Raw genomic sequence first — 20817 nt, forward strand, 5'->3', positions numbered from 1 at the left:
CCGATTGAGTTTGTAAGTCAAGAGTCCACTGTATTTGTGTCTATTCTTTGTCTTTTTTTTTTTTTGGTACCAGGGATCGAACCTGAGTCCTTGCACTTTTGCAGCACACAGTAAAACCACTGAGCTAAATCCCTAGCCCTTGTGTCTATTCTTTGGATTCTCTTTTAAACTGGTTAATACCTTAACATTTTTCAAATTAATAAGCAGGGTAAAATCTTTAACAAATGTTTATTTTTGTATAGGAGAATCATGATTTTATCATTTAAAAATTATCTTTTAACACCATGTATGAGATCCTAAAATATGGTTACTCTTTGCTACCTTAAATCTAGTTTAATTCTCCTTATATTTTCCTATCAATATGAAGAATACAAAGGATCCAACTTGTGGGTATTCTCTCCTAGCATAATACACACACACACACACAGTACACATACCCATAAACACAGCCCCCCATAATAAGCAATTGTGGTTATCCATAAAACCGTTGAAAATCCATGTGTAAGAAGCAAACATTCTCTAGTGCATGGAAGACACAGTTCTGATGATCCATCAGGCAGAATGTGTACTATCTCAGCTTGAATGGTCTATTTGGGTTACTTCCCCATTTTCAGGAGTTCTTCAGGAATGTAGAATAGATGGTTTCTATTTATACCACGGATTTTTCTCGGCACTGTTAACATTTTGGACCAGATGCTTCTTCAATGTGGGAGCAGTCCTGTGCACTGTGGGAAGCTTAGCAGCTTCGCTGGCCTCTACTCATTAGATGGCAGTGTCACATCCCCCAAATGGCTCCAGACACTGCCCTGGCCAAAATTTCTCCACTTGAGAATCCCTGATGTATTTTATGAAAGGACACACAAAATAACTTATCCTATAGAAGAGGGAGGATCTCTCCAAAGACGTGTGTATACTCAATTAACATATATCAGCATGGATGGGTCTCAGTGGTAATGTGTGATCACAGCAAGTTACAGAATGATTTGAACAGCATGACCATATTTATGTAAATTTTAAAATCACAAAATTTACAGTGTATATTGCTTATAGGGCCATGGATGTGGGGTGAAAAATCATAAAACCATGAACATGAATAGACAGCAATTTAATGAGTTTCATCTTGTTTGGGAAAACAGGAAGGAAATTAGGATAGGTTATGTTGAAAGAAAAGTCAGCTCTTTCTATAATGTTTTTCTCACTTTCAAAATAGGTCAAAATCACTATTGCAAATGTTACCTTTTTTTATCTGTCTAACTTATATGGAGACATTGTTATTCTACAAACTTTATTTGACAGAAAAATCCATAAAAAGATATGAAACATGAAGCTTAAATCTTATATAGTTCTTTGATGCTGTTATTTTTCAATCATCTGTTTTATATTGTTCATATGACTGCTTGCCTTCCTAATTAAGAGTAGCTTTGAATTGGCAGTGTTTTATACAGCAATTTTCTGGTTCAGACTCTAATGACAACCATAATATAAATGTTCTCACCTTATATGTGTGGAGTGCTTTATCTTTTCTCCGTACTCTTACATCTGTCTTCTCATTTTGTGTTCACAATTTCTTTCACCATCAATCTTAGTTTCAAATCTATTCACCATGTTAATGCAGGTTTCATCTTTCTATTGCAGTTACCTTAAGTTTGGGTTACTGACCCTGAGATACCAGATCCCAGGGCAGTTTATGTAGGAAGTGACCCACAAAACACTGGTAGGTAAAGTGACACAGGAAGAGAAAGAAGTTCAGAGGCAGCACGTTTAGAGCAGCTTACTGTTTAGGGCTATTGAGGCTCAATTTGACTCCTTTGTGTAAACTCCTGTGGATGGCTTTCACAATAGAAAGACACAGTGAGTCATTTGAGATAGAAGTTGACAAAAGCAGAAGTACTTATGATAAGGCCCTTTACAAGAAAAGTTGGCTAACCTGTGCTCTAGAGCATAAAAGTGGGAGAAGCATCCATATTTTCAAGAGTTCTGAGAGTTTCCAGTGTGAAGAAATGTGCAAGAAGGAAAATATCCATAAACATTTCATTCTTAAAGAAGTAGGTTAGGGACAAAATAGTACTTCTATAAGAACAAATATTGATCATTTGCCCTAAAAAATGATCAAGATCCAAGCAGACACTTGAGACAGTTATAACTCTACTATGGAATGTGTAGGAAAAAGTTCAGGCTTAAGAAATAGTGATCATTCATTGTGCCAAACAACAACTAATTAAAGATTATGGTAGTAATTATCCAAGACTATGTTCAGGCTGGGAACAGGAAGAGATAGTGGTTGCCAATAATGACTGCAGAAAACTAACAAAGCTTACCTGTCACTCCATGAGAGGAGAAAACAAAAACAACAAAACTAAAATCTGTGAATGAAAGGGAACATGTAGTGTCCCTTCCTGTGTCCTCAGGGTGTTAAGGAAGACTGAAGAAGGAAAATCTACCTACTGCAGGTAGGTTTAGAAGGTATCTAAAACAGATATCTATTTTTGTTAAATAGACTGGTTGTCTGGGGGCAAGCAAGGATGAATGACAAAGAGACGTGAATCAGTTTAACTTTGGGTGGCCAGGGGGCTCTTGCCTCTTAGGAGCCCCAGCATCTGGCTCTTCTTGTATTTATTCACCTAAACACTGGTACAAGCAGTCGAAGTAGCACAAGGTTCATCTGCTTTCCAGTATCCACTAGTACATACTCTGATAAACAACTTAATCTTAGGTGTTCTAGCTTTTCCCTGGAACCCGCAATATGGAGTCACCCTGAGTGCAGCCTTTCTCCTTTGTGCTCAGAGAGGCCAGTTAGGCCTCTCTTCTCTGGTCTCTCACAGCATAGAGTTGTTCAGAATACTCTAAATTATCTTCTTCATTTCAATGGGCTCAGTATTGATGTCCTCTCTTGTTTGTGATATTAGTAATTGACCTCTTTCTCTCTTGGTCTTGATGAGCCTGGTTTAAGATTTATCGATTTCATTGATCTTCAAAGAATCATATTCTGCTTTTAGCAACATTTAAAAAATTTTTTATTTTTCAATTGTATTGATTTATGCAATAATTTTTATTGTTTTTTTCTTTTGTTTGCATTCATTTTATTTATTTCTTTATTTTGGTACTGGGGATCGAACTTGGGACCTTGCACTTGTGAGGCAGGTGGTGGAACCACTGAGCTAAATCCCTGGCCCTTGCATTCATTTTATATTGCTCTCATTTGTGTAGCTTCCTAAAGTGGAAGCTTAGATTACTGTTTCTTTCTTTTCTAATACTGTTCTTTCAATGTTATAAATTTTCCTCTATGTACTGGTTTTGCTGCCTTCAACATATTTTGATAATTTGTGTTCTCATCATTTACTTTAAAATAGTTTAATGTTTCTTGAGACTCTCCTGATAAATGTCATTTGGAAGTGTGTTACAGTCTAAATATTTTGGGAATTTTCTAGCTATGTTTCTATTATTGATATCTAGCTTAATTTCCTTGTAGTACAAGAACAAACTACGATTTGTTAGCAGCTGTCCTGTGGCCTAGAATGGGGTCTGTCTTAGTAAATGTTCCCTGTGAGCTTCAAGAGAATGTGTTCTGCTTTGTTGGATGAAGTATTTATGAAATGTCAGTTACATCCGATGAATTGATGGTGGACTTTCTTTCCACTATGCACTTCCATTTTTTTCTTTCAGCTGTGTCTATCAATTACTGATTGAAGAGTGTTGAAGTTTCCAACTATAATAACATATGTGTCTATTTCTTCTTGTAGCTCTAATGATCTTTTTTCCCACCTATTTTGATAATCAGTTGTTCAGGTGCATATATGTTAAGATTCACTATGCCTTCTTGGAGAGCTGACTCCATTTATCCTTATCCAGTACAATTCTTTATCCCTGATTCTTTCTTGAAGTCTGCTTTGTCTGAAATTGATATTGCTAGTTCAGATTTCATTGGGTTGTGTTGCCATGGTATATCATCTTTCTCTATCCTTCCACTTTTAACTATGTCAAATGGAATTATGTAGAATAGAAAAGCTACACTTGAATTTTTTTCAAAAGTATACTCTGACAGTCTTTACGTTTAAATTGATATATTTAGGTAATTCATATTAAAAATGATCATTGATATAGTTCAGTTAATCTCTACCACGCTTGTGTTTTCTAGTCATGACAGTTTTTCATTTCTTTAAAAATCTTCCCTCGTTTTTCTTTTTTTCCTTTGTTAATTTTTAAATATTAAGTTCTTTTATTGGTACATTTTAGGTATACAATTCATTTACATTTATCATTGGGTGTTTGTACCTGTACATGATGTATCTTGGTTCTTACTTTTTTCCTCATTACCTGTGGGCCCTTCACACCCTCCACCCTTCCCTATTTCCATAGACATCCTTTCCATTTATTTTTTCTTTTCTCATAGTTTTTCCTTTCCCTCTTTTCCTTTCCCCTTCCCCTCCCTTCACCCCTTCGTCTTTGGACCTTTTTTCCTCTTTCAAATTATCAATTACTCATTGTTTTATTTTAACCCTTGTTTACACTCTCAGTTTCTCACACTAGTGAAACTATTTGGTATTTACACATGTGTGTTCTATTTATTTCACTTAAGAGCATGGCCTTGACATGCATCCAGTTAGCTATCAATGACTCTAGTTTTTCATTCTTCATGGCTGAGTAGTACTCCATTTGATTAAAAAAACCCACATTTTCTTTATCCAGGTTCCAGTTGATGGGCACTTGGGCTGCTTCCAAGCTTTAGCTATTACAAACTGTGCTGCTAGGAACATGGGGTCACATATATCACTGTGGTGTGATTCTTTGAATTCTTTGGGGAAGATACCCAGCAGGGGGCTATCTGGGTCAAATGGGACCTCTAGCCCTAGTTCTTTGAGGTATCTCCATACTGATTTCCACAGTGGGTGCACCAGTCTACACTCCCACCAGCAATGGAGAAGGGTTCCTGTCTCCCCACAAACCTGCCAGCATTTTTGATTGGGTGATTTCTTGATAGCAGCCATTCTTTGTGTTGTGAGGTGGAATCTCAGTGTTGTTTTCATCTGCATCTCTTCAATGATGAGTGATGTTGAACATTTTTTCATATATTGGTTTGCTGCTTTTACTTCTTTGAGAAATGTCTGTTCCCTTCAGGTGCCCATTTTGAATTGGGTCTTTGAATCTGGGGGGTCAGATTCTTTTCAGTTCTTTATATATTCTAGAGAGTAGTCCTTCTGTCATTTTTCTTGCCTTGTTTCTTTAATGAATACAGTTTCTCTCTTCACTTAGCATATCAATTATACCTTTTAAAAATGTTAGTGTGGGACAAGGATTTAGCTCAGTGGTTTTGCCACCTGTTGCACAAGTGCAAGGACCAGAGTTCAATCCCCAGGACCAAAAAGAAAAATTAAATAAATAAAAATTTTAAAAAAATGTTAGTACTTGTCATAGAGTTTGCAATGTATATTTACAACTTATCTAAAACCACCAAGTCTAAGTTGTTAGTTTCAAATAACAGTATACTGCTTCTCTGCTAACATAGATACCTTAGAGCAGAGCATTCTCAATTCCCCCGTGCTACTACTCCCTATGCCAGTGGTGGCAAACCTATGGCACTTGTGCTGCAGCAGGCTGTTTGTATCATTGAAAGCTATAAAAGTTTCACCATCCCTGCCACTGTTGCTGTCACTGATTCCACTCATTCATAAATTATATGCACCCAATATATTGTTGCTACTAGTACTTTGAGCAGTTATCTAATGGATTAAGAATAAAATGTTCTATTTTACCTTTATTCCTCTCCAATGCCCTTTCTTTCTCCCTTCCCTTGTTACTCTCCTCCTCTCCCCATCTTTTTCCTCCCTCCCTCCTGTCTTTCTTCCTTCCTACCTTCCTTAATTCCTTCTTTCTTTTCTGCTTCCTTGGTCTCTTTCTTGTCATATTTGATTTCTATCTCTAAAGAACTTATTGGAACATTTCTTGTCTAGAATATCTGTTGGCATTACATTTCTTCAATTGTTATCTGAAAAAAATGTTTTTCTTTATGTCAGAAGGAAATTTTTGCCGTACAAAGAATTTTAGCATTCTGTGGATGGGTTATTTGTGTCAACGCCTTAAATATTTTACTGCATTCTCTTCTTGCTTACATGATTTCTGAGAACCCTGGTGTAATTCTTAACTTTGTCGTTCAGTAGTTAAGGTCTTATCTCCCTGCGTTTTACAAGATTTTCTTTGTGTTTGATTTTTACACATTGAATTTGATATGTGTACTGATAATTTTTTCTGTATTTACCTTGCTAATTGTTGTAAAGGTTCTTGAACCTGAGATTTGGTGTGTGTCCTTCATTTTAGAAAATTCTGAGCTACTATTACTTCAGTTATTTTTTATGTTCCTTTCTTCTTCTAGAGTTCCTATTATGGGCATGTTATGCCTTTTGTAATTGTCCCACAATTCTTGAATGTTCTGGGGTTTTCTTTATTCTTTTGTTTTCTCTTTGTCTTTCAGCCTAGGGAGTTTCTATTGACTTATCATCCAGCTCACTGATCTTTTCCCCAGTCATTTCTAACCTGATCATCCTTCAAGGCATTCTTCATTTCTGCCACAATGTTTTTTTGTATCTCCCATTTCCTTTTGATTCTTTGTTAGAGTTTCCATTTCTTTTTTATTATGTTACTGAACTGTTCTTTTTTATAGGTATTAATTTTAAGGCATAGTAGTTTTAAAAAATGCTGGTTTTCATTGTGGGATTTTCATCCAGGCATATAACATATTTTGATCATATCTAGCCCCCTATTACCCTGCCTCACAACTACTTCTTCCTCTTCTTTATTCCCTTTCTCTGGTCAAGTAGTGTCCCTCCTGCTTTCATGTCCATTTTTACAAAATCCATGTGCTTATCTTTCTGAGTCTGGCTTATTTCACTTAATGTGATGGTCTTTATTTCCATCCATTTTCCCACAAATGACATAATTTTGTTTCTTCTATGGCTGAATATCACTCCATTGTGTGTACATATCATATTTTCTTCATTGATCTGTTGATTTTCATCTAGACTGATTCCATATCTTGGCTATTTTGAGTTTGTGCCACAATCAACAAAGATATACAAGTTTCTCTATAGCATACTGACTTTAATTCTTCTGTTACCCATGTGTTCTTAAATGTTTTCTACTTTTTCCATTGCTTCTTGCTCTGATTCAACTCTATTCATTGCCATTTGATTCTGGCACTATCTGTAATTCACAAGTTAATTGTTTAGCCCTCCCCAAGATTGCCTCTTACTCTAGATGCCAACAGCAAGTGTGGTCCCCATATTTCCTATGCTTCTGACTTACAAGCTATAAATTTTGAAGTCCCAATAACCACTCTAATTTTGATAATTCACTCTAATGATTCACAGAACACATTACAAATGCTGTACTGCTGCGGATTAGGTCAGTGGTTCTGCTGCCTGGCTCGCAAGTGCAGCTTCCCGAAAATGCTGTTCTTACAGATACAGTTTTATTATGAAGGAAACACACAAGAAAAGTTCTGGAAGGGCCGGGATTCAGTGCTCTTGTATCCTTTCTATGGAATCTGGATGTAGCATTGTCTGTGCACCGCAGTGTGTTCATGATTTGGGATGCTCCACTTGGTGTCCAGACTTTTCATATGGGCTGTCATCACACAGGCATGACCGTGTAAACCACTGGGCATGTGACTGAGTTCAATCTTCAGTGCTTTCTCCTTCATGGAGGTCAGACTGGCCCAGGATTCCAGCCTTCTAATCGTGAGTTTGGTCTCTCTAGTGACCAGCCCTGATCTTGAAGCTAATTAGGCATCTATCATGAGTCATTTCATTAAGATCAACATTAACACAAACATGCCCATAACTGAGGAAGTTCCAAGGGATTTTGAAATTCTTTGCCAGGAATGGGATCAAAGACCAAATAAATTTTTTAGCATACCATAAAACCTTTAATATGTCAATCACAGTTGTTGTAAGCTTCTTATCTGACAATTTCAAAATCTGTGTTATATCTGAATCCAGTACTGATGCTCATTCTGTTTCTTCAGATCACATTTTCTTCTTGCCTTTAGTATATCCAAAATTTTGTTGTTGGGCACTGAGGCAGTCAGGCTATCAGTACAAAGATGATATTAGTCTGGCCAGGACCTGGGTGTTTCCTGTTTAAGGTTTCTTATAACTGTGCACCAAAGATTCCATTTTTCTCTAATTTCCCATTGTTTGCCACTTCCATGCTGTCTCCAAGTCTCCTAAGAACCTCTTCTTAAATAGAATGTCTCTCTTAGGTGTATCATTTGTAACCCACTGTTTTTATATAGGAGCTCTGTCAGTGTAGGGATAAGATTTTGAGGAAGGGAAGCATTCCACCTTAAAATTATATATCAGTTTTTTAATGGACTTGAGTTCCTGAGTTGTAGCCATCAGTAACTTTTCTCAACTTTTTTTTCCTCTTATGCAAGACAGAAAATCTAGAATGACTAACAATGTCTAGTTGCTCTTCCTCTTCATCAGATAAGGCTGTAGCAAAGTAGCTTCCCTTGCACACAATCTCATTAGAGAAAGTAGAACTGTCTGGGCTTATTTCAAAGTGGTTACTTCTGTTCTTCACTGCTCACAGAAGAGAAGATTGTCTCTCATATTTTACTCACCCCTGGTGGGTCTTCTGAAGGCCAAACCCACACCAGTATAGGAGCTCCCCTAAAACTGGGTACAGTGGATTTTAACTCTGGAGTTAGTCTGAAGTCAGCTTTCAGCAGTTCATCAATTGCTGTTTATTTGTTCCTACCAGTTTCTATCTCCATATGTCTCCAGTCCCGGTAAACTGTGATTCTCTATCTTTGCATGTCTGTCTGGTTTTTGCTGTGGCAGTTTGTGATGTGACCTCAGTGCTCTTGCAGATCTAATTAAAGTTGCTGATTTTTAGTTTGTTCAGCTGTGTTTGTATAGTCAGAACAGGAAAGATAATTTCAGAGCTCTTTGTGTGTCAGAGCTAATCAGGAGGCATGACCAGTATGCAACTAGAAGCAGGGGTCTGAAATCCATATGTACTTAGGTCATGGCCCATGGGGACAGGCGTATTGATTACTTCCAGTGGTCACTGACTCCTTCATAAAACCAGCTTTTCAGCTAAACTGCATTCTACAAATGTACTACTTGCTAGGTTACTGGTCAGTTAAATGCAGTCTTCAAAAGAAAGACCTTTTAGTGAGATTTGGCTTTGTGATTTGAACTGGCCTTTTTGTTTCCACTCTGTCCAATCCCAGAGGCCTTTTCAGCTGATGAATGGGGTTCTCATACATTCTGTGCATCGCTATTACTCTTAATGTATTCTAGAACATGATTTTTCTGGCTTGTAAGCATCTCCAACTCAACTTATGAGTTTTCAGCTCTTTGGATTCAAATCAGAAACATTTTAGTAAGTCTGAGACCTAGAGACCCACTACTAATAAGACTATCACTAGGATGAATGGATGAAGGGGTGTGTGTGTGTGTGTGTGTGTGTGTGTGTGTGTGTTCAAACCTGTATCAGTGATTTTATAAATTTATACCTATGTTATAAATTTATGTATCTGATTTCTATGCTAGTTCTAGTAATATATATATATACACTTATCTAATTTTTTTGAACAATTATATAATAAGAATTATTTAATACTTATCTTTGTAAGCACATTTATAAACTTTTGACATGAGATTTATAAGTTCCTAACCAGCATTAATATTATATTAAGAAATTTGTAATAAAAGTGTCTAACATTTCTTTTCATAAAATATATAACAATTTAGAAAAATAGTGTATTTTAAGGTTGTCAGTATTCATAGTGCTTCTCCCTGTTCATTTATTACTATGTGCACCAGCATATTCTGGTAAATGCTTAATAACTGGTTCTCCCAAAAGAAATGCCCCAAGTGTGAAATCTATTAACTTCTTTAGTGCAAATACCCCCATAATGGTCAATTCCAGGGCTGTGTAACACTGAGTAGCAGAGGCATGCACTAATCAGATCTCATTAGGTCCTAAGGATTGACTGGAGCATTTGCTGCCTGTAACAGGAGACAAAGGATTGTTAGGGGCATCATAACTGTCTGAGAGTTTTGGGAGCAATGCTACATAATTCTAGTGAAAAATCATTTGAGTAGGCCTAGTTCTCCTCCATACAGCCAAGCTAGGACATTCCAGGCATAATTGCATTTTGGCCTCTGGTCACAACTGAGACCTCAGTGATCCCCCTCCCCCCCATGCCGCAATCTCCAGGACAAAACCACACCTGTGGGAGGAACCAAATCTTCATCTGCATAATTCCTCATTGTTCTTAGATTTCCACTGCCCCCCAGCTTTTTGTTACACCTTGTTTATCCCAATGTGAAGTACTGAACTCTATTTTTCACTTGTTACATTTGTTTCCCCATGTACTGAATAAAAGGTGCTGCAAGCTAGACGGTTTTTGTCTTTGCCACCCAGAGCAGCACTGATCAGACCCAAAGCTCAGCTTCTTCTCAGTCTCATTTGTCTACCTTTCCTGTAATTTGCCGTGTGCTGCCATGGCTCACAGGCGACTAGGACTTACTGCAGAGGTTCTGGTAATGTCCCCTTCCCCCGTTCCCTACATGAGAGTGTTCATATTTTACAAAGATGAGGGGAAAGTCAGAGGTTGGGGCTGGGGAGGCTTCTCAGTGATTTTTCATGGAGATTTTGCTGGTTTCTGAGTGATGATGTGGGCTTTAAAAATATATGGACCATTTGATTTTCAGATACCTAGGCAATCAAGGTGATATTTGTGTTATCATGCTTTTTGTGTGTCAGGAAAAAAATTGTCAGTTGGGAAATAATGCTTTTTTTTTTATTCCTTAGCATTTAGACTTTAAATATAATGACTTTAGTAATAATCCTATTAATAACTATATGTGTCTTGGTAAGATATACTATTTTTTCCACAGTATTGGCCATTTAATCATTGAAGGTGTTATGTGAAGAGAATACGATGACTCTGAGAATGTTGCTGGTACTGAAGTTTTGATGGGATCCAAAGAGTGTTAACGGTTCCCTAATGATGAAAGTGGACCAAGGTTATTTGTTGGTATCTTGATAGAACAGATTGTGTCCTTAAATGTATTTATCACATGGATCTACTTAGGTTCCAGTCAAGACATCACTGTGTACATACATGTTTATTAACAGAGCTTTCCACGTATCCAGGCAAGTGATAAGGAAGGATAGATAACACCCTTGACTAACACTGAGAAACCATGAAATTAGAACTGTGACACTGGAACTTGTGTTCTCAAGTCTTTTGCTCTCCCATCAAGCTCTTTCCAAGTACATGGAGATGAGCTGCTGTTACATTTCTCATTAAAGATGTTGTTTCCAGACATCAAGGTAATTAATGATACTGTTGAAATTCTACTGAAATTGTTTTTGGTATGTGTGCGGATGAAATAATGGCCAGCTTAAGTGGGAACACTCAGCTTAACTGAGGGTGATTCTGCATGTGGGTGACCCACCTAAGGATTATTGCCAGAACTCCATAAAAGGAGGATAGGAGGGGAGGAATGCTGGATGCTGATTTCCCAGGAGAAGCTTTGTTGGAACTGGAACTCAGTGGCTTTTCTTGCTGTTGCTCCCTCAGTGGGTGGGTGGGTGGGTGGTGCTGGTCTTTGCCTTTGTCTTGAGCATCACTCCCTGGTTCCAGTGCAGATCCCTCAGTGTTCTGGCACAGATTGTTCACCCTGCCGGCATAGACTTTTGAGCTTCTACCACTGGCCCTTGGGCCTTTTGGTGCAGATTCTTGATATGAACTTGCATGAGACATTGCTGAGGGCTGTAGGCCTCTGGCTGGACTCATGTGGAATATTATGTGGAAAGATCTATTGCACTTTTCTGGGTTTGACTTTTTGGGAGAATATTGTAAGACAGTCCTATAAATTTGTATATCCTGTGGTAAATCTGTTTCCTTGGAAACACCAAGTAGAGCAGTATGTTTATAGGTAAAAAATAAATTTGTAACAGTAAACATGGATTTTTCTTTATTTGCAGGTATAGACATGCAATGAGATGTGCACCAAACACTGGGATTTTTAGATTTCTGTCAAGACCTTATAGTAACCCTTTCAACTGTTGGTCAGCACACCATGTAGGTAGGTGGTTTCATGTAGGTTCTGATGTAGGCCCAAACCACAGCACAGCTTGGCAATCTTACTGGTTTTACCTTCTCAAGTATTCTTAAGATGTATTTTCTAAAGCCTTTGCAGATTTCTATCATGAGATCACAGTTAATCTAACATCAGCCTTTAATGGCAGACATTGCTGTTATGCAAACAAGTGCTGATGTAGACCAAAACTAAAGCACAGACCACCTGATCTTCAGATCACATGAGGCAAGTGGTTATGGTTTCCCTACCACTTGCCATCATGATTTCTTTGCCAGTATTCAGGTGAGGAATAATAACATCCTTAGGAACACTTGAAACCATGCAGTTTCTTTTCTGTATTTCAGAGAATGTGTAACCCTGTAAGGAGGTTGCACATATCCAGGTATTTATCACATAGTCCCAACTATAGTAATCATAGGAACTAGGCAGATATTCCACAAAGAAATGTTGTCTTATCTGACATTATCCTTGACCTTGGAGAACCACAAGAATCCAGGCAGAGTTCTGTGATCATGGATGTAATAGAAGCTATTTAACAGTTCCTGGTAGGTTGTGTCTTGATTCCTGTCAAGGGTTAACAGTGAACTTAAAAAGTTCATTATCAGGAGATATTTCTGTGTTAGAGTAAATATTTTCATGTACAGCACATGCCAGACCGACCATTAGATCATCAAATATCTGGGTCAGTGATGTTTGTTTCCCTACAATTTTTATCATATGATTTAAAAATGTAAGTATGTAGATAAGGAATGGAGTATTTCATATTCTAGAAACCATATTATTGCATTATCTTACATTTAGAGAGAATTTACCCTGGGAATTTCAAATGACTTTCATGTACTCAGGTTATTATTATGCATTTATGCATCATGGTAGTTAACAAGTTAAATATTAGCAGTCATGAGATAATGAGGTTTGGAACAATGATGTTCATCATAAAATAATCAAGAATACAAGTAGAGTTGATGAGTCCAGGTAGAAATGAAATCTTGCAATAATGACAATAAAGAAAGTTATTTGAAGGGTCCCAGTAGAAAAGTCTTACCATACATATACTTGTCACCCGTGTTTTTACATTTTCATGCAGATACAGTGGTAAGTCTCATGATGACCAACACTGGCAGTTTGTTGAACCCATGACCATGATGATCAAGAGGGATATTGTAAGTGTGGGGTTCTTACATTTATTTTAGCATGTTTCCTGTACATACTTAGTAAAGGAATGATTCTGTTTACCACTGCTAGTAACAAGTAGCTTATTATATACAGTTTTGATAAACTCTGAATTTAATCCTAGGAGGTGTGGAGGCATATGTAGGGATCCATGTAAGTTATTCAACTGATCCACATCACAGTATTGACCATAATTTTTTCTACAGGTAGCCAGCCAAGAGAAAATGGTGTGAAGAACAACATCTCTGACCTTGAAGTTCTAAAGATCTAAGTACTTCAGTTGGTTTCCCTGATGATGGAGGTGACCAAAATTTTAAAGTTGTCCTGTTTTTCTCCCCTCAGGAGAAAGATGCTGCATCCTAAACGCACATCTCAAAGTGTTATCTAAGATTCCAACAGTTATTAAATTATAGTGATTGAGCTTAAGAATGGTAATTTATGAGATGTTATGACTAACCTGGTAATTAAGAAATTGTCCCTACCAAGATGCCAACAAATAACCTTCAGATTTCTTGGTAAAGTGGATGGGATATCTAACACAAAGTTACCCTGGCTTTTTGGCAGGTATTCCATTAAGTTTTATCCTAGTGTACAGGTTTGTTGGCTTGAAATCATTAGAGGCATTTCTTATTTTTTGGTATTTATATCATGAATGATGCTTTTGAACTCCTGTGGTAAGCTCTGCTTAGAACACAGTTCAAAATAGGATTTGTTGGTAACGCTTTTTGTAAATATGAGATTGTACTATGGACTTATTTAGAGATTGTGATAGGTTATTGTATAGGGATGCAGGTAATTGACCATATTTCCTATCCCCTAGTATTGACCATGGGAATTTTGCTAGTGTTTCTTCCAAACAAGATGATATTTCTTAGTAGGCTTTTACCTCAGTGTTCAGCTTTAGCCATGTAATTGTGATAAGAATATGATTTGTCATGTTGAATGCCATGACCAAGGGAATGTGTCAATGTCTTCCTTGAATAACATAGGTTCCAAAATCTTTTTTTATGATTTGATTTTCAAGTTCCTCTGAAGACACTGTGATTATCCTACCCACGGGAGTGAGTAAAGTACATAGAGGGTTATGAGGTAAGTGCTGAGGTACCCTAAACCAGATCTTCATCCATAGAGGAAAGGGATGAGGGTGTCCTGACTATTACTAGAGTTAGTGGTCACTGCTCCTATAAGAAATAATTTTGTCCTTCACAGTTCTAGTAAATATGAGTTTATCCTTTATATGCCATAGGGAAAATTGGTGTTTTAGCAAGGACTGCTGAGGGAGTGATTATGAACTGGTTAATAGAAATTATCGTGGAACTCTAGGACTGCAGTAAGCATAGGTTAATTTCCAGGGTGTGGAGATGACAAAGTATGGGCTCTCTGACAATACTCTTTTTGTTTGGTGAATCCAAGTATCCTGAGGAGTTTAGCTGTCCTTTAGCAATGGGCATTAAAAAGGGAGTGGGCTCATGTTCTGACACAGCACCTTCTATGCTAAACTGGCTTTGTATTTATTCAGATGCCCTTCAAGAGAACACAGTGATCCAGAAAAGATGGTTGTTGCAGTCACCCTAGTAACAAGGTAAATGATAAAATGGTCATAGTCCAGTGAAGGCTGTTTGATCTTCTATAATCCTGGCAAGTTCCTAACTAGGTGCTCAGATGTTAAGGTCTTGGCTAGTGTATTGGTCTGGGATGATATAGTCACTCACTAGTGACATCTCATTTTCAGCAATTCATTTTATGACTGTGTTAGGTTTTATTAGATTCCCCCACTTCTGGTGATACATGTTTTCAAAACATATTATCATCTTAATATTACAAGGATACATCAAATGTCATTGCATCTTTTCTGGAATGTAATAGATGTAATATGCTTGTATTGCTACTGGTGGAGAAGAGATTTATGTAATTTTCACGGAGTCCATCTCTGAAATATTGTCCTTGGAAGGTTTGCATGTATCACTGAAGACAGACAACACTCTCTTACAAGGCTTTATCCATGGACACCTTCAAGTATCTAGATAACGTAAGTGGATGCTAAAATGATGAAGTGACATAGGGAATTTGGAGTTGTATAAGTGCAAATGAGACATATACCAAATCAGAAGTCTATGACAAGAGTCCATAGATGGGTGAATACATCACAGCAAGCAAAATAAGTTTGTAAAGTAGAACACGACTGATCTCTCTATAAGTGCTAACGTGGGCATTCACCACATCACAGGAAATCAGATCTTCATATACAGGGATGAGTGATGAGGATGTCCTTGACCCTTGTTACTGAGGTTTTGCTACAAGTACTAATGGATGAAATGAGAGACATGATGAAAATATCTAGTGAATGCAATACTGCATTTTGTATGAGACAGAAATGAATATTGAACGTGTACAATTTCAGGGATCCACCGCATCATGGTTGGATGTAGACATGGTGGTGTTACAACACAACAGTGAACGTTGAAAAATTTACAGATGGCTCTATTACACATTTGGACATGCCAGAGAATACAATTTACATAGAATTAAGGACTCTATTAACACATAGCTGAAGGATGCCTTTCTGTTTCTGGGTGAGGGGCAGAAAGAGTCAGTGACATGGAAGAGCAAGATGAGAGCTAAATGACAGTTTTCTGTAGGTGCTTTCAAGTTAATGGAAGTGATCAATTGAATGAGTGTGTTGAAAAAACCTTGAACAAACCAAGGAAAAACAAAAGTATAAATTACAGCCCATTGGCACCCATCCAATCTTCAATATCCAGGTGGCTAGCATAAGGGTAACAGCCCAATGAGATGTTGTCATGTACTGGATTCTTATGCTGGGAAGGTCACTGTGACTGTCGAGTTCTGAGCTGACCCCACATTCACACATCAGAGACCTTATTTTCAGATGTGATTTTCATTGTTGATAGTGAAACTCTGAGGTAGTCTCCTTTATTTGGCAAGTGTGAGGTTAAGGGGCTCATTCCTATCAGGGTGTAGAGTCAGGTGCTACTGAATCCAGGCCGAAAGTGTGCCTTTAAACTGGGCATGGTAAAGGGGAACCAAAGAGGGTGGAGGGGGAGAGGAAAGAAGAAAGAAAGAAAAGAAAATAGAAGAAAAAATGGAAACAAAGCTTTTGTTAATAAAGGAGAAGGAGAGAGGTAGAGGGAGGGGAGGAGAATGGGAAAAAAAGAAGAAGATACATCATGAACAGGTACAAATTCCCTGTGATAAATGCTATCATTATGTTTACCTGAAATGTACTAATAAATTTTTTGCTTCAAAAAAAAGAAGAAGAACAACAACAAACTAGGCATTGTAGAGAAAAAGCAAGGATTCAGATAATTATCCTAGAGTAGTTCCCTGAGATACAGATTGTAACAGTTTGTCCGGTGTCTACTCAGGAGTGTCCATTTTCTCTTCTCTGGCTTTCAGTGTGCATAAATGAGGGCCCTTGTAGTGGTGATGGACACCTGAGTAATCCCATGATGTGCGGATTGTGCAGATGGAGAAAAAGAAGGGCATAGGATAAAGTACAGGATGGGGTCTTTCAGGTGTGTTTTCTAGTGACGGGTCCAGACCTCACAGCCAGGAAAGGCCAGACCCTGGAACCTCACCAGGATCCAGATAGCAGCAAGTATGGCCTCCATCACAGCACAGGGAATGGATCTTCCTAGGCTTCAGTGGAGCATGTTGGGGCCCTGAGTGTAACCGATACCATATTTTGTGTGAATAAATTCAAGTATAAAAGACTAACAAATCAGAAATCTAGTCTGTGTGAGTTTTCTTTTTGTATAGGGCGGGGAAAGTACTGTTCAAGGTCCCTGTGTCCTGGGATTGCTTGCTTACTATATGCAGTGACATGCTTGAGTACCAGACTGCTGAGAAAGAAGCACAGGTAACTTGCAGGCACCCACTTGATGAGGATCAGAGCCTTGGGATGATAGTCTTCCCTCAGTTTCAATCTGGTATGCGGTGGAGTGGAAACCTCCCACACTAGTGGTGGTTGTCAATGAATCGAGCACATTGTATGCTTGCAGAACATGCTGTATCCTTTTAGCATGGTCTTGTTCCTTTTCCCTTCATGGATACAGAGTGATCAAGAAGTTGGCTGATGTACACTTACGGAAGGCCAGGGAAATACCACCATGGGTACAAGCTGATCACTAGGCCAGATGTCTGTATCCAGGTCAGAAGGAGCCTCTGGCTAACCTGGTATTAACATGTTTCATCACCAGGTATCCTGCCAAAAGGTCTTGGGAGATGCTGCTACCCTCAGCCATGCAACACCTTCTTCTTTACTGATGTACATTGTGGGAGGGCACTTGGGCACACTTTGCTTTTCCCCACTGATTCACCTGTGTGCCAGTGAAGGTGAAATCTTCCCAGTGGCTGCTGGTAAGTGTCCCATTTTCATGTAGGGGAACTGACCCATAATGTAGTTTTCATGTTGGCTAGGTGGATGGGGAGGCCAGGATTCTTGCTAACATCCACCATGAATATTGAGCCTTAGAACTTCTGCAGGTTACCTTCAAGTGAGAAAGAATTCTCTTACCATATTTTTTCTAGGAAACACCCCTGAGACTGAGGTGTTAAAGCAAAGGGGCCACAGTCTAACACAATGACCTCCACAATCCTCACATGGACTAAATCAGTATTCTCTGGTGTCATTTTCACAGGGACAGTCTTGTCACAGTGAGCAGCACAGTATAATCAGGTGGATGCATACAGACATCCAGGTAAGTGTGGGCTTGTGCCCAGGCCACCTCCACATGTGTGAGTAAGTGACAAAGGTGTGGCTTGGCATTTGTAACCCACTGCTTGATTTGAAGTTGCTCAAGTAAGGAAGGATGGAATCCACAGCAATGCCACTCTCTGGGAGGGGACCCTTGGCACAGCTTATGTGAAAAGGATGGTAAAAGAGTGAGCACTTAAGAAGACATGGTGTCTAGGTTTGGGTGCTTGCTGTGTCCCAGCCGGGGGGCTCTAGCACGGGAGAGTCTGCAGGGGTACACTTAGGAGAGGTTTGACTGTGGGGACAGGATTGTTTTCATGCAGTTATCCCAGCAGCCAGGTACATTTCCAGTGTGAGTCAGTGGTTTTTGTGGGAATTGAAATGCTCATTGACTCAACACTGACTTTGTCTTCTCCATGTTTTCTGCAGGTTCCTTCAAGGGAAGATGAGCAGACTATGGCTGGAACTGCATGCAGGTGTCAGGTGAGAATCAGCATGCCGGTACCTCATTGGGCACCAAGTGATGGTCTGTATTCAGATGGATGTGAAGAGGGTGTGCATGAGGTATTCGCATGTTTCCTAGACATGCACCCTCTAAGGTCTTGACTACTGAGTGGTTCAGAGTTTGTGCCACATTCAGCATCGTAGCCTTTTTTTCTGTGACAGATTGGCTATTGATGGTGAACCTCTGATTCTGCCCTCTTCATCGACAAGTGTGGTTCTCTGTGCCTTCTTGCTGTCACGAGGAAGCATCAGATGCTATTGGTTCCCTTCCAGGAGAGATGATGTGTATTTCATACTTGTCCCACTAGGGGAGTAAGCAGGGCATGAGCTCACTGTGACAGAGTGGGTCCCTGAGATGGGGATTGGAGTGAATTGGGAGGTATCTCCTCAAAGGCATCCATTACCATGGCATGGCTAGTTTGTTGACAAGAAGGAGGGAGGAGCACGGTGGTGGTGATGGAACCTGAATGATAGGATGACATGAGAGTTGTACAGGTAGACACGGAGGAGACCACAAAGGGTAGAATCTCTTGTGCTTCTTTTCCAGTGAGGGAGTCCACAGCTCATGGTGAGCCCTGAACATCACCAGGATCTGTATAAGGACAGCCATGGACCTTCACTGCAGCATAGGCAGGGAATATCCATGGCCTTCACTAAGTGATATTGGGGTCCCTGATGTGGAGTCGTGGTGTAGTGGTGTTGCTGTGACTTTGCTTTAGGTTCTGGAGCCCAGGAGAGCAATGAAGGAAGAACTGAGCCAATCCACTGACCCTGAATTTTTCCTTCATGTATAGTGAAGTAAAATGAATGTTGATGTTCTCTACATCCTTGGAGTGCTTATTCTTTGGTCCAGTGGTGTTGTGATGGACCACCCTGCCCAGGAGAAAGCACAGAATTCTTTGCAGGTCAGTAGTTGATGATAATGAGTCTCAGGATGAGAGCTTTGCACTCGAATTGCTTCTGGTATCAGAGTGAAGAGAAAGCCTTTGTGCCAGTGGTGATGCCAGAGCACAGCACAGTGTTCTTGCAAAGCAAAGGATAAGGTTTTAGCACGGTGTGGTTTGCCTTCCTTTCAGATATCTGCAGTGATGAAAAAATGTTTGTTGTGGTGAGATTGTTGATGATAGATGAGACCTCTGTGCATGTAGCCTGGCTACAGGGCATGATATTCCTTAGAAAGGTAAAAAATGAGCCTCTGTGCAACCTGGCCATGTGATGTTTTTTCACCATGAATGCTGCTGAGGGCCAGAGTCATGATCAGGTCTTGTGAGATCTTCAGCCATGGAATATCTTAGTTTTTTCTGATGAAATTTGGAGAAGGGACTTTTCTTTTCCCTGCTGTTTGACATGTATGTCAGTGGAGGTAAAACAGTAGAGACTTCTCAATGGCTATGAGGCTGCATCCCATTGTCATGTAGAATTGCTGGACCATTCTTCATGGCCAAATGTGCTTTTCATGCTCACAGTCAGAGAGAGGAAGGTAGAAATTATTGATAGTATCCAAATATTCATCACTATAGTTATTGACCCTCAGAACTTCTTCATATTTTCATTTAAGGGAGAAAGAATTCTCTTAGCAGGCTTTATCCTTGGAGTTCTGGAAAGACCCATGTCTTTAAGCAAGGAAGTAGTTTTTTTTAAGTTCTTTTATTGGTACATTTTAGGTATACAATTCATTTACATTTATCATTGGGTGTTTGTACCTGTACATGATGTATCTTGGTTCTTATTTTTTCCTCATTACCTGTGCACCCTTCACACCCTCCACCCTTCCATATTTACATAGATTTCATTTCCATTTTTTTTTCTTTTCTCATAGTCTTTCCTTTCCCTCTTTTCCTTTCCCCTTCCCCTCCTTTCACTCCTTCGTCTTTGGACCTTTTTTCCTATTTCAAATTATCAATTATTCATTTTAATCATTTTAACCCTTGTTTACACTCTCAGTTTCTCACACTAGTGAAACTATTTGGCATTTACACATGTGTGTTCTATTTATTTCACTTAAGAGTATGGCCTTGATATGCATCCATTTAGCTATCAATGACTCTAGTTTGTCATTCTTTATGTCTGAGTAGTACTCCATTTTATGAATAAACCACATTTTCTTTATCCAGTTTCCAGTTGATGGGCACTTGGGCTGCTTCCAAGCTTTAGCTATTACAAACTGTGCCACAATATACATGGGTGCACATATATCACTGTGGTATGATTCTTTGAATTCTTTGGGGAAGATATCCAGCAGGGGACTAGCTGGGTCCAATGGGACCTCTAGTCCTAGTTCTTTGAGGTATCTCCATACTGACT

At 39.0% G+C, this 20817-nt stretch overlaps 1 long non-coding RNA gene across 2 annotated transcripts in view; it reads left to right on the plus strand.

Annotated features, from left to right (window-relative positions):
- The window catches only part of LOC147829590 (uncharacterized), an 82895-nt gene extending 62339 nt beyond the window's left edge, over positions 1–20556 (plus strand). Inside the window, exons 8-16 of one of the 2 annotated variants that reach the window (XR_015448677.1) lie at positions 12004–12104; positions 13207–13282; positions 13499–13593; positions 14317–14381; positions 14812–14874; positions 17513–17672; positions 17954–18013; positions 18439–19418; positions 20072–20550. This is a non-coding gene — a long non-coding RNA (uncharacterized LOC147829590). Of the gene's footprint in view, positions 1–10634; positions 12105–13206; positions 13283–13498; positions 13594–14316; positions 14382–14811; positions 14875–17512; positions 17673–17953; positions 18014–18438; positions 19419–20071 lie in introns of those variants that run through there. The other variant, XR_015448678.1, reaches the window with a different exon arrangement.
- Positions 20557–20817: the final 261 nt, after the last annotated feature.

Source organism: Heterocephalus glaber, unplaced genomic scaffold, assembly GCF_053883595.1.
Source record: "Heterocephalus glaber isolate CG9 unplaced genomic scaffold, H.glaber_assembly_v1.0 deba00000546, whole genome shotgun sequence".
NCBI classification, from domain to species: Eukaryota; Metazoa; Chordata; class Mammalia; order Rodentia; family Bathyergidae; genus Heterocephalus; species Heterocephalus glaber.